This window comes from Staurois parvus, unplaced genomic scaffold, assembly GCF_062004578.1.
Source record: "Staurois parvus isolate SC_StPar_1 unplaced genomic scaffold, SC_StPar_1.0 ptg000059l, whole genome shotgun sequence".
NCBI classification, from domain to species: Eukaryota; Metazoa; Chordata; class Amphibia; order Anura; family Ranidae; genus Staurois; species Staurois parvus.
The window spans coordinates 12,676,482-12,691,288 of NW_028317855.1; positions in this window are offsets into that span (position 1 = coordinate 12,676,482).

Below are 14,807 nucleotides of genomic sequence, written 5' to 3' on the forward strand. Positions count from 1 at the left end.
ACAGATGGAACCTCAGGAAGAAAAGGGCCCAAAACCTTATCATTCTTCAAGATGTTCCAATGTCTATGAAAAATTATTTTGACAGCATAATGTTGTGTAGAATAAGTGGTAAAAAAAATAAAAATTAGAAGGAGGATCCGATAGCGCTTGTTTTGGTCTTAGCATAGTTTCCCTACCCTTACTGTCAACCTGAAGGAAGGCCTCATCTAGATCCTTGAAGCCCTTATTAAAACACCTCTGTCTCAAAAAGTCAACTTCACTTACGGAACATGCAATTTCTCTTAAGCCTAAAATATTGGTTCTTGGGTACCGATCTCAACCAAGCCACATAATGTCAACTATTGACATTAATAAACCCATTCCGATCTGTCTCCTTGAAAAACGTAGAGGTCACCAATTGACCATCAATGGCACAAATCCTGAGATCCAAAAAAATGAATCTTATTTTTACTCGCTTCGTGTTGGAGAAAAATACCCCGATCATTGATGTTCAACTGACCTATAAACTGACTCAAAGAGTCAAGATCGCCTTCCCAAAGGAGGAGGATGTCATCTATATACCTTTTCCAGAGAACCTGGTCTCCGCTCCTTATAGACGACATCCTCCTCCCACTTGGCCATGAATAAGTTAGCCATACGAGCAGTGGCTAGAATATAATTTTCATTCCATGTAATGGACCCTAATAAATAAATAACTTGAGTGGTATCCTTTAAAAAGGAAGGCTAATGGCTGGAAAAATCACTAACAGCTGTAAAAACTCCCTTGCAGTACACACCAAACTAAGCATGTGCAGAGTGTCCATGAGGCTGTGTTCTATCAGGGGATGAAATGGGGAACATGGAAGAAGAGGAAGATCATAAAAACAGGATCAAACATGCTTTTTACACAATGCAGAGAATTGACCCCCTTAAGTTCCACAGTGAGTATAACAAGCATGATTCACTGCATATACCGACTGATTTTACTGTTGTGGGTATAGTAACACTTTAAAATAAAAAGGAAAGTAAATAAAATCCTAAAAAATAATTTAAAAACAAATAAGGGCTCGTTCACGTGCTTTGCTCTCTGAAGAGCAGTCAGCATTTGGATCGCTCTTTAGAGAGAATTTGACAGGCAGTGAGGAGGCATATTACCTCCTCACCGCCTTTGTTAACTTTGCACTAACACACCACAACCGCATTTAAAGCGGTTGCAGGGCGCTTGCAGAGCAGCGCCATTCACTTGAATAGGTTTTGTTCTATGAGGATATCCTTTCTGCCATGGCTGCAAAACATTTATGCCATGGCATTTTAACAAAAATATAATTTTATATTATTTTTTTTTGGGTGGGGGGACAAGTAAGCTGTACGGGGCCCCATGATTTCCAACAGCAGCTCTGACTGTACTGAGCAGAGTTGTCACCCTAAGACATGGAGTGCGTTAAGACTATTTACCACTATTTAAAACACCTCCCCCTGTTACGGAGAAGAGAGGGAGGTGTTTTGTAGTCCAGTGAGCTCACAGGCAACACTTAACTGATAACAGTCCAGAGGCAGAGAGTATAAGAAGTTATCAACTCACAAAATTAGTGGCTGAATGAACCATGATTTTTTTTTTTCATTTTTTTTAACTCAAACAGATACTGTACAACAAAACACCTTCAATGGTATATTGTACAGAGCAACAGAGAGTACTTTGATCTCAGCGTGAAGAAGGGGCCTTGGGTGCATTAGTAGGTAGGTAAAAGGAGGGAATAGTGCTGGTCTCCTATTAAATAATGCTGTGGCTCTTTTTGCGTGAATAACCATCTCATAATTCAGATACAAAGGAATTGTTGGCATCATGATTATAACTTTTAAAGCACACTTCTACACATTTACATTTCATTCAGTAGAGATGGCAATAGCCAACAAGCCTGTAGCTCTGTGAATATGAATGCCTTATGAAAATATGTTTACGGACTGTACTGTGTTTGAAATACTATAAATCGACTTTATAGACTTCCCACCTGGTACGGCTGAAAATTTCTTAATTTCTTGTAAGTGAAACAATTCGGTGCTGACAGAAATAAAACCTTTGAATAACACACAAGAAAAAAAGTCTGTTTACCCTTTCGGTGGAACTGAAGTATGCTGTTCTTCAGCAAAAGCAGGGACTTGTACGCACACAGCTACAGCAGCTTGGAATATGCGTGTAGCGTTACCCCTGTAGGAGCCACTGGTTAGGATGGGCCCTCTGTTCTTTGCCTCGATCTCTAAGAACTTCAGCCCCTTTGTCACACTAGATTGAGTGTACAAAACATGCAATATGACAGAAAATCACTGAAAGTAATACTTAGTACCTAGTAGTAGTACTATATCAAAGAAAACAGACACTGAATCAGTTAGTAAAGGCAAGCTTAATGTATAACTGAAAATTTTAACTTTTTTTTTTTAGATTGCTGTCTGTGCCCTTGTTAGGGAGATTTAGCCTCTTTATTTGTCCTGTTTACCATTATCATTGAAAGTGAAAGTAAAAGAAAATCACAAATTTTGGGTTGTCCCCAGAAAAGTAATAGAGGGAATCTTCCAATGGGGACACTAGTTCTGGTGACCTGGGGGTCCCCAAGGGATTTCCTTCCATTTCCTGTTTTGGCTATGGGACAAGAACTGAAGGGAAACTCCCACAATGGGACACAAATGGCAAAAAAAATTCTTACAGAGGTTATAACCCTCCTTTACTGTATACAAAATTTAAAAAACGTCTTGCCTATGGTTCTAGTTATATTGTCACCTTATATGGTTGGTAACAAACTAAGTAGGTGACTCAATTAACTCAATTAACAATGGGAATGCACACCTAGGAGGCACACAATGGGAGATGATAGAAAACACATAACACCTTAATAAACAGATTAGAGCAAGAGTCCTCAGCATGAGGTTGTTTTGAGCTGATTATATTAACACCTTCTTAAAGTTTATGAGTCTAGAAAGAAGGAGGGTTGAAGCAGTGAATGCTAGTTTGGGCACAGAGACCCCAAATCTGTATCCTGGTCCTCTAGTTCTCAGAGTCTGTGTGGTTTGGGGAGACATAGACTTGAATCTGAAGTAAACTACTCAAAAGGTCCCCCCAGGCACCCACCAAAAAATAGAGCCCCCTCAGATGCCAGGGCCATGGTCAGTAGGCAAGAGGCTAGCCTGCAGCCCCCTCCAAAAGCTACTGCCGGGGTTGGGTCTGTCACAATTAGTAATCAGAACGAGGCATAAGATGACACTTGGCATTCAGATCAGCATACAAATTAGCAAGATCACCTAAAGTGAAGTAGTGAACAATAATAAAGCTTGATTTACCAAACACAGGAATTATAATGTCACAGTGCATCAATGGTGACTATGCTAGGCTTAGACTGACTGGATGTGCATTGTCCATAGAAATGAAGGAAAGGGGAGAAGGGAACAAAGGGGACTTGCAGTTTTATGGGAGCCGTAGTCCTTTATGCTGTTCTTCTGCCAGCTACTGTTGGGGCCCTTTAAGAAGTGTTGGTGCACTTGACAACAGTTTTGATAAACCAGCATGCAGTAAAGGTGCAGTATACTTAATGTGCTGCCTCCAGTAACTGGCCTTTAGTCCCTGCTAGCAGTGTGAACATTGGGCAGTTCCTTTTCAAAAGTCCCTGTGGTGTGATAGAATGCTCTGGTCCCCCTGCAGCAACGGTGCAGATGCAATAGCTGCAGTCTGTGCTGCGCTGCCTTGGATGTCTCTGCTGTTCTGGCCTCTCAACAGTCTGGTCAGTATGCAGTAGATGTGCTCTCATCGCTTCCCTCAGCACCAAGAGAGACAGTCTAGCTGAGCAGTCTCAGAAAGCAGCTCCACTCCTCCTCCTTGCCCCACTGTCTCTCGGGAATAATAGTGCAAAGGCTCCACAATATAGCTTACTTTCTGGACTTTAAATCCAATGATCCTCAGCGTTCTGCATAGAAATCCACAGGTTTTCTGTCTATAGTTCTCCCTCTGCTGATTGGAGGGGATAGTACAATACAACATTCAGCATAACAGCAGAAAGTGAAAGTAAACTGATTGTAAAGAGGGAAATATCTTCTTCTCTATGTTTCTGTAGTTCAGCACCTGGCTACATGTGTAAATCTGACAAGCTGAATATTGGCTGTTAGATGAAAGAGATCTGGTGGATATACAGCTGCCCGTTTGCTTCCACACATCCATGATACAATAACCCCCTTGTCATCTGCAGACCTAGGACAGGTATGGCACCGGGTAGAGGGGAGGGAGACCAGCGAACATCCATTTGCTGATCTTTCCTAACTAGTATGAACCTGGAAGAGAACTTCTGGGTTCAGCTATCACTTTCCCCGGACACTTAGAAGCTAATGAATAATGATCAGCATTCTATTATCTTCAATAGAGGGCAGGTAAGACATCAGCGGTCAAAAAGACAGCTGATGTCTCATTAAACAGAACCTGTCACCGCAAAATATCACATAGGGGACTTTTGGTCCCCCCCCAAAAAAAAATGTTGAGGCCTCACATACACACACATGCAAAGATGGAAAACGTTAATTATGCTACACATTACATATTGTCACGCACACTGGAGTGGGGGTGATAATTCTTGAGCCATTATTTACAGTTAATTCTAAACTGATGACCTATAGGTGCTTTTAAAGTGTCTCCTCTGGAAAATTTGGGATACTGTTTTTTTGCCATTTCACAGGGCACATGCAATTTTAAGGCTTGACATGTTGGGTATCTATTTACTTGGCACAACCTCATGTTTTATATTCTACCAGATAGGTAATATATTGTGTTTGTGTGCCGTAAAATTAACTTTAGTGTATTTTTATATTGAAAGTTTGCATTTGATAAACCGTTACCTTGCAAAATAAAAATTGGAACTTCCAGCATTTTATTCTCAAGGATTTTGCTTTCTGCAAATATATAATATTTTGGAAGTTTTAAGCAATATTCAGGCCTAAAATCATTTTTAAAACTTGTGAAGAAAAAAATGCAAAAACAGCTCTGGCAGCAAAAAAGTTGAGCCGTTGTCTAACATCCACAGTCAATAACCAGGGATTTCAAGATCTTTTTCATGATATTATATAAGAGGAATCCGTTACATTTAATGGACAATGGCTTGAGCTGTTTTATTGTTGTAAATGGTGAAAATATGTATAAACAATGTATTTTAGACGTCATTACTACGTTGGGACCTGAAAACATCTGGAATTTATCATAAAGTATCCACTGCAGAAATGTTAGCTATAACTGCAAGCATCATCCATTAGCATCCTGACTTTTCAATGTGTGAAGAATAAAACTTTCCAGGCTTTTTTTTTTTTTTTTCTTTTTTTTTAAAGGAAGCAGATGTATACTTAGTGGAATAAGAAAAATATATTTTTACAGATCAGGAAACTGTCCAATTATCTCATTATAATTATGTTTACTTTGTAAGCCACAAGCTTTCACATAACACATTTATAGTTACAACTTTGGACTAAACAGTGTAATTGACAGACCTGGATATGCAGCTATCATCCCTTAAAATGGTAGTAAAGTTTGTTCTCCAACCTTTATCTACAGGTAAGCGTATAAAAAATGCTTTCCTGCAGGTAAAATGAATATCTCTTAAACATGCACCGTGTAGGAAATATTCCAGCAAGCAGCAGCCGGAGACATCACCCGCGCATGCAATCTGAAGGAACAGCATACCTGTGCTGTTCCTTCAGGGCTCTGTGCCGTGCCCAAAGCTCCCACACGCACGCGAGGGAGTGACGTCATCACGGCTCAGCTAGTCAGATGGCTGGAGCCCGCGAACCCAGATGGAAGCTGGATGCCCTGTCAGTGGTGACAGCGCGCTGCTGGAGGACTTTGTTTTAAGGTAAGTCTTTCATAATATATGCATATGCGATGCATACTAGCACCTTATGATATTACTCTGAAGGGGGAAATTGTTTTTTTATCCAGAGACTTTACTACCACTTTAATAACATCCAGTGGACAAAACATGATGTAAAGGCTCTATTCACTCTGTCTGTGAGTCTGTAAGTCTACCTGTGTGTATTTCTACTTATCCCGCTGGGGCTGTGAGTTGTAGAGAGTCTTGGAATAGCATGTATGTTGCTATTGGGAAGATACTGGAGAGTTTAATAAAAGACCACATAGATGAGTTCTTGCTGGAAAAAAATATTTTAAGCAACAGACAGCATGTATTCATGAAAGACAGAAGTTGTCAAACAAATCTGATTTCTTTTTATGAGGGGGTGAGCAAAACCCTTGGACAGAGGGGTGGCGGTGGACGTGGTATACTTGGATTTTGCAAAAGCGTTTGACAGAGTTCCCCACACATGGCTAATGTGTAAGGTAAAGTCTATGGGCTTGAAAAATCTGTATGTAAATGGGTAGAAAACTGGCTAAAAGATCGTATTCATAGAGTAGTGGTTAATGATTCATACTCTGAATTGTCTAGGGTCGTCAGTGGTGTACCTCAAGGTTCAGTGTTGCTTGGGACCCTTACTTTTTAATATGTTTATAAACAATATAGGGTCTAGGATGAAAAATATAATTTCAGTCTTTGCAGATAACACGAAGCTGTGCAGTGGAATAACGTCCTTACAGAATGCCCCCAACTTACAAGCCGACCTCAATGCTCTGTTTATTTGGGCAAATGAGGTTTAATGTTGATAAATGTAAGGTTGTGCACTTGGGGGCTAAGAATATGCATGCAACATACATACTAGGGGGAGTACAACTGGGGGAATCAATGGTGGAGAAGGATCTGGGAGTTCTGGTAGATCACAAGCTTAATAATGGCATGCAATGCCAAGCTTTGGTTTCTAAAGCGAGCAAAATCCTCTCTTATATTAAAAGAGGTATAGACTCCAAAGAGAGAGATATATCATTTTACCCCTGTACAATCATTTGGAATATGCAGTTCAGTTTTGGGCACCAATTCACAAAAAGAACATTGGGGACAGAGAAGGGTAACTAAACTGATACGAGGCATGGAGGAGCTCAGCTATGAAGAAAGATTTGAGGAACTGAATTTATTCTCTCTTGAGAAGAGGAGATTAAGGGGCGATATGGTCAACATGTAGAAATACATCAGTGGTTCATGTAGTGAAATCGGTGTAGAGCTATTCACCCTGAGGTCATCACAGAGGACAAGGGGGCACTCTACATCTGGAGGAAAAGAAATATAAGCTCCAAACACGGAAAGGTTTCTTCACAGTGAGAATGAAAATGTGTTTCTTCACTATGAAAATGTGGAATAGACTCCCTCAAGAGTTGGTTCTGGCCAGCTCAGTGGATTGCTTTAAAAAAAGGCCTGGATTCTTTCTTAGATACACAGAATATAACTGGATACTAACATTTATAGGTAAAGTTGATCCAAGGAATATCCGATTGCCTCTCCAGGGATCAGGAAGGAATATTTTCCCTGCAGGAGCAAATTGTGTCATGCTTTGCTGGGTTCTTGTGCCTTCCTCTGGATCAACTGTAGGTATAGGCTTATAACTGGTTGAACTGGATGAACTCTTGTCGTTTTTCAGCGAGACTAACTATGTAACTATATATTGGTATTGTATGCACACATGTCTGACAGGGTAAGGCTTCGTTCACACCAGTGCGTTTTTTTAGTGCTTTTTGTAGAAACACACTACAGTCCATTTAACATGGTTTCCTTTGGAACATGTTCACATCTATGCTTTTTTGAGCTGCTGCATTTTTGGAAAGGGTCAGGGACTTTTTTAAAAGCAAAAAGCAGTGTTTTTGCTACAATAGAGTTCAATGGAGAATTTCGTGAAATGCATGGTAGTGCATTTTTGCCACGTTTTGCATTTTTATTCTGCCCAACAAAAAAATTTCCACTTTAACAAAAAAAAAAAGCAAAACAAAACACGGTAAAAATGCATCAAAACTCATCAAAAGCTCGTCAAAAACGCACGTAGAAAAATGCAAAACGAACCTGCGGAAAGCACTACAAAATGGACAAAAAGCAAACTGCATAGGTGTGAACAGAGCCTAAAGGGGAATGGGGATAAAGGGGACATCAGCTAAGAGCAATTTGGTGGAGTATGGACATTGATATATGCTGTTTTTTATGATTAAAATATGAGTGCAATTTGTTTTTTTTTACTTTTTAATAAATGTTGTAAATTATATCACGCTATTTTTTTTTCTGGATATGGAGAATACTGGTCATTGAGGAGTAATATGAAAAGAAACATATTTGGAAGGACAAGTCATTTTAGACTTGATTACGCTTAATCACTTGCTGACAACAATATATGTACAGTATGTCAGCAGTTTGAGTGGTTATACCGTTATGATGCCTGCAGCTACAGGCATAACCCGGTATTGTTTTTTTCAGTGGCCAAGTCTCTGTAAATGCATTCCTATTGGTTAATTAGCCACTGGATTGCTCTTACAGGTGGGCCCCCCCCCTCCCCCGCCTAACTGGTGAGCGCAGACTGAAAGCCAGCGGTCCTGCCGGATTACCATAGAGCTGATCGGGGACCGGAAAGCCCCCAATCACATCTATGGTATACGAAATCGTAAGCAGGTATTGTGTCACTTCCAGTTTCGGTCTTTTATTTACCGGCTATTACCAGCTTAGCAAAGCTTTGGGTTGAACCTGTCAGAGTTTGATCTGAAGCGTTCAAGCGCATAGGAAGGCTCAGTAAAGAGGACCTGTCCCTGCATATTGCTATCACAAGGGATATTTACATTCCTTGTGATAACAATAAAAAAAGTAAAGGGACAGTGTAAACATGAAAAAAAAATTAAATAAAAATTTAAAGCACCCCTGTCCAGCCGCGCTTGCGTGCAAAGGTGAAAGCTTAGGTAGGTCAAACACACATATGTAAACGGTGTTCGCACCGCACATGTGAAGTATCATAGCAAACATTATAGAAAAAGCAATGATTCTAGCACTAGATCTCCTGTGTAACTCTAAACTGGTAACCTATAAAGTTATCCATTTACTTGGCATAACATCTTTTATTTTTACTAAAACAATTTTTATTATATATTTTTGTTTTTTGCATTAAAATTCATTAAAGTGTATTTCTCCCCAAAAAATTGCGTTTGAAAAACCGCTGTGCAAATACTGTGTGACATACAAAATTGCAACACATACCATTTTATTTTCCTGGTCCTCTGCATAAAAAAATATATAATGCTAAGGGGTTCTAAGTAATTTTCTAGCAAAAAATACAGATTTTTAAATGTAAACAAAAAGTGTCAGAATTGGTCTGGCCTAGTTATTCTGGCACACTTTGGATGGAAGGTGATTGTTACACAATGGTGTTTTGTTTGGTCTTGGAGAACAGAAGAAACACTGTTTCTGGAAGTGTGTTTTCACAACTGTGGATTATAAAGAAGAAAATTTACAGTTTTCATTTTGTGCCTTTTTCATTTTACTGAAGATTCTTTACATGAACACCTTTTTTAAGATTGGACTAAGATTAACCACATGCCGCCCAGCCACTGTAGAAATACGGCGGCAGGGCGGCATGGCTAGGCAAAACCACGTTTTAAAACGTGTTTTCAAAACAGGTAGGGGGTGCGCAGGAGGCACACCGCCGCCCTACCTGTCCCGCCGATCATGGCCGCGGATAACAGTCGCTGGGTCACAGCCGGTCGTTACCGGCTATGTCACGGCGATTAGCGGCAATCACTGACAGAGAGCACAGCTGCAGTAGATGTGCTTTCTGTCAGTTCCCTGACAGCTCCTGACACGCTGATCGGGACAGAAGAGTTTATCTGTCCGGATCAGTGTGTCTCCATGCAGTACACACCCCCGCCCCCTAGTAAAACACTCCCCTCACACAGTTAACCCTTTCACTGAATAATAAAGTTAACCCCTTCCTCCCCAGTGCCATTAGTACAGTGCCAGTGTTTTTTTTTTGCACTGATCACTGTATTGGTGTCACTGGGGATGTCAGCGATCCCAAGTCAGTTCCCCCCCAGTGTCAGAATGTCCGCCGTAGTCCCGCAGTCCCGCCATAAGTCACTGATCGTCGTCATAAGTCGCTGATCGCCGCCATTATTAGTATAAAAAAAAAAATTTTAAATCCCAGTATCTTTAACGCCATTTGTAAACGCTATAACTTTCATGTAAACCAATTAATTTACACGTATTGGGTTTTTTTTTAGCAAAGACATGTCGCAGAATACATTTTGGGAGAAATTTATGACTAAATTTGATTTTTAAATTTTTTTTTACTGGACATGTTTTATAGCAAAAAGTCCAAAATATAAACTAGCACAGCGCTGTATAGCAAAAAAATGGCGTAAATTGGAGTATCTATACCATAGTTTGTAGATGCTATAACTTTCACAAAGCAATCAATATACACTTATTGGGATTTTTACCAAAAACATGTAGCAGAATACATTTTGGCCTAAATTTATAACTAACTTTGAGTTTACTATATATTTTTTATAGCTGAAAGTAAAAAATATCGTTTTTCTTCAAAATTTTTGGTCTTTTTTTTTGTTTATAGTGTGAAAAATAAAAAGCGCACAGGTGATCAAATACCATCGAAAGAAAGCTCTATTTGCGTGAAAAAAAGGATGTAAATTTTGTTTGGGTGCAGCATTGCATGACCGCGCAATTATCAGTTGAATTAGTGCAGCGCCGAGTAGCAAAAAGAGGCCTGGTCATTAAGGGGGGGGGGGTAAATCCTCAGGAGGGCAAGTGGTTAACTAATCACTTTCATGGTACAGATCTACACTATTTGGTTTTTAAATCATATGTAAGTCTTCATGTGTACCGTGCTGAGTTGAAATGTAATCTTGCCACTGAAAAAATAAGACAGTCGGCATCTACTGAAAAAATGTAAATGCCACAGGACATGGAGTTGATAGTCTGTTATTACACCGCTAGTAAGTTTCGGATTCCTTTCCTGTCTGACCTCCTGGATGTTATTGACAGACATACAAAAGGAACTCTAATTATCTGCAGTGATTCCAATTTTATGCTCCATTCAACTTTGGACAGAACCCATCAGCACTTCTCACTTGCCTCTAAATGCAATTTTAGACCAATACAGGCTTATCAACACAAGATTTTAATCCTTCTAGGCAAAAATACACTTTTTACTCTCAACCCCACAATTGTTCTCCAGGATCGACCATATCTTTACCCCCCAAGCTGTGTTACCACTGGTCACTGCTACATTCGTGACGCTATGCCGCCGGAGCCAGTGGAGGCCCGGAGGCCATCTTTAATATTCTCAGGGTTAGTTCACACTATACCTGGATGAATATTTTACCTATCGCGATTTGGATACCTTTGCTTGTCTAAAAAAATTCTACTGTTAACCGTACTACACTATGGGCATCCTTCCCTGACTCCTTGAGAGGAGCACTTATTTTCAGAAACCCTGTGCCAGGATCCAGGCATCATACCAAGAGGTGGAAGATCCCCTGTTAACAGGCAGTTCCTTTCAGCCAACCCCTTTGAAGAAACCTCTGGTTACCTGGATCTTATTCATCTTTACTGAGTCCTGTCATCATGCAGAAGGGAGGATTGCCCAAGGTGACCAGACCTCTGATGAGGAATTTTATACAACGCTCTTATTCATTTTATTTCTGGTGAGTGCGCATTCTTATAATTTCCCACGGAGCACCACCATTATCCAGTATATTCACCAGCCACTATTCATAGACTTTATGGACGTTTTGCTGAATTTATTTGATCTAATATTTCATTTTTTAGTGCTGCACTAGTTTTTCTCATTTAATTTATTGCATATATTGGGTGCTTTGAGTGCATAGCTGCTTATGGATTAAGCGCTCACTATATACCTTTTCTGTTTGTTATATCTCCTTAACCATCAAGTTGGTAGCTGCTATCCATTTTCAATATTGTTGCATTTTATATACAATACCTTCTAAGATGGGTGATGTATTTGACATTAGAGCCTCACGAGCTGCTATACCTAGTGACTTTTATTTTCAAACTCAAGAAACTAATGATTTAAAGGGGATTTTTTTGCATCTTAATAACCTTACCACTTATGAACTTAAAACCCTTTGGGATATCTCCTTCCTGGAGAAGTATATTGTAGAGCAGATGGTCTTAAGGACACTGAGATGGGGTATCACCCCTGACACGGATGATACGGTGGCATTAGCTGAGTGGTATCAATACTCTAACTCAGCATTCTGCTTAAATTTATTGTAGCAAGAAAGAAAAGGAAACTGACGTATTTGAACAAGGAAATCAATCTTATCAGAGATAAATTAACTCCTTATAAAGGTAGTGAAGAATATGCTCTAGAATCTAATAAACTCAAGAAACATCTAGATTATGTTGAGAATGAGCAAAAGACTAAGAAAAAGAAAAAATACAATAGGAATTGCAGTGATTACCAATCCCACCTTGTCTTTAAATGGCAGGAACCCACTGAAGAGATGACACATGAACCTGCATCCTTTCAGGCACCCCGTACACCAAAAATCCAACCATCCAAGTCTTCTCAGTTCAAGCCTTCTTATTCCAAATCTCGTATACAGAATAAGAAGCCTAAAATTGTTGATTAAGCGACATTTCATAAATAACCCTATCTCACAAGAAATTGTTGTTAATAAAAATTATTCCAACTTGAGCAACGCCTCTACTTTCAACCCTCCACCACAAGTCAACTCAGCTGTTGGCCTTTTTAGAGATCAGACCTTGAGGGACCTTAATAAACTATACACAAAGAAACTACATACCAATGTTGCAACTAAAAATGCGATTAAATCTATTCTAGAGAATAATTATCTAGTAGTTCGTTCTGTAGATAAGGGTGGAGGGGTTGTAATAATGAATAAACAGGATTACATAGAAGAAGTTTATACGATTTTGAAAGATACTTCCACATACCTTCCTCTGAGTAAGAATCCTACCTCATCATATAAGAGTACTCTGAAGACAATCATTAAGCCACGTTATGATAATGGTCTTATTAACAAGAAAGAAAAGGGATTTTCTTTGCCCCCGTGCACCAAGAATTCCTATACTTTATATCTTGCCCAAGATTCATAAAAATTCTATCAAACCCCCTGGCAGACCCATAGCGAGTGGGATTAATTCCCATTGCTCTAAAATTGGAGCATACATTGATCACTACCTTCAACCACTGGTAAGCCTAACCCCCTCGCACCTAAAAGATACGAAGCAGGTCCTTAATGCTATCAAAGGGGTTGTCACCACTCCTTCTACCTTATTAGTAACGGCCGATGTTGAGGCATTATATAGCAATATTGATCATAAAGAAGGTATGAGGGCTGCGGATTTTTATCTTAGACAACAAAGCCCTTTGACCATTTCACATATTGAGTTTATCATGAAATTGCTGGAATTCGCTATGAATAGAAATTATATGTGGTTTAATAGCAAATACTATCTGCAAATTAAAGGCGTGGCGATGGGGGCAAAATTTGCCCCCAGCCTCGCCAACCTATTTATGGCATATTGGGAGGAAGAGATGAGACTGGCCGGAGTTGGTTTTCTACAAGAGATACATCAATGATGTGTTCTTGTTGTGGGAGGGTACCGAACAGTCTCTCAAAAAATTTTTTATTACACTAAACTTCAATAGTAACAATATCAAATTTACATATAATTACAGCTGTTCAGAAGTAAATTTCTTAGATCTTACATTAATGAATGTCAATGGAAGGATCACTACCAAATCTTATTTCAAGTCATCAGATCGCAACAGCTATATTCCCCTGGACAGCTGTCACCATCCGTAAGGGGCAGTTTCTAAGATTGAAGAGAAACTGCACCGATAGGAATGACTTTCTAGTGCAGGCCAATGTTTTAAAAAAATGATTCCTTGAAAAAGGTTACAAAACTGATATTCTTGAGAATACAATATCTTCGGAAGCTAATATGAATTGAGAGGATCTCCTTAGCACCAACCAAAAAGTTGTAAAGGACATCATTTGCCCCTTTATTACTACATTTTCCGTACAATTTAGATCTGTACAACATATAATAAAGAAAAATTGGGGCATACTTAAAGCTAACCCAGTTCTAATGAAAATCCTCCCTGAAAAACCTGAGATCATTTTCCGCAAACCGACAATTTTAAGGAACAAAATATCTCCAAATGCCATTAATCCCCCTGGTAAACCCTTGCCTTTATTAAACATGAAGGGATTTTATCCTTGCAACAAGTGCATTGCCTGTAAAGCTAATGGGAAGAGAAAGATCGAGACATATTGTTCCAAACAGACCAACAAAACATATGAGATAGATCAATTTATTTGCTGTAATAGCAGGTTTGTAGTATATTTGCTAGAATGTCCTTGTTCTAGGCAATATGTTGGCCGAACAAGAAGGAGACTGAGGGACTGCCTCCGGGAGCATATTGCCAATATTAAAAAGGGTTACAAGGATCACTCCTTGTCATTACATTACAGGTGACATCACAATAGGGACCCCTCAACAATCAAGTTCGTTGGTATAAACATTGTTAACCCCCACTGGAGGGGGACACACGAAACCAGAGCAGTGTCACAGTTGGAGACTAAACATATTTTTGAACTTGACACTTTGTACCACGCGGGTCTCATCGTTGAGGTGCACCCAAATTGCTTTATTGCAAACAGCTCATTTTTTCTCATTGTTCTTTTTACATTTAGTATCGCTTAATCGACAATTTTTGTATAATTTATTTTTTATTATGTTCTTATTCCTCTTATCTGAGAGCTTTACCATTACTACTTACTTTTCTGAGTGTTATCCCCAGCTGTTGTTTTGATTCTTTCTGGAATGTTTAGTAGGCTTATGTTTTTTACTTTAGTAATTTTGTCTTATTATGGATAGGCACCC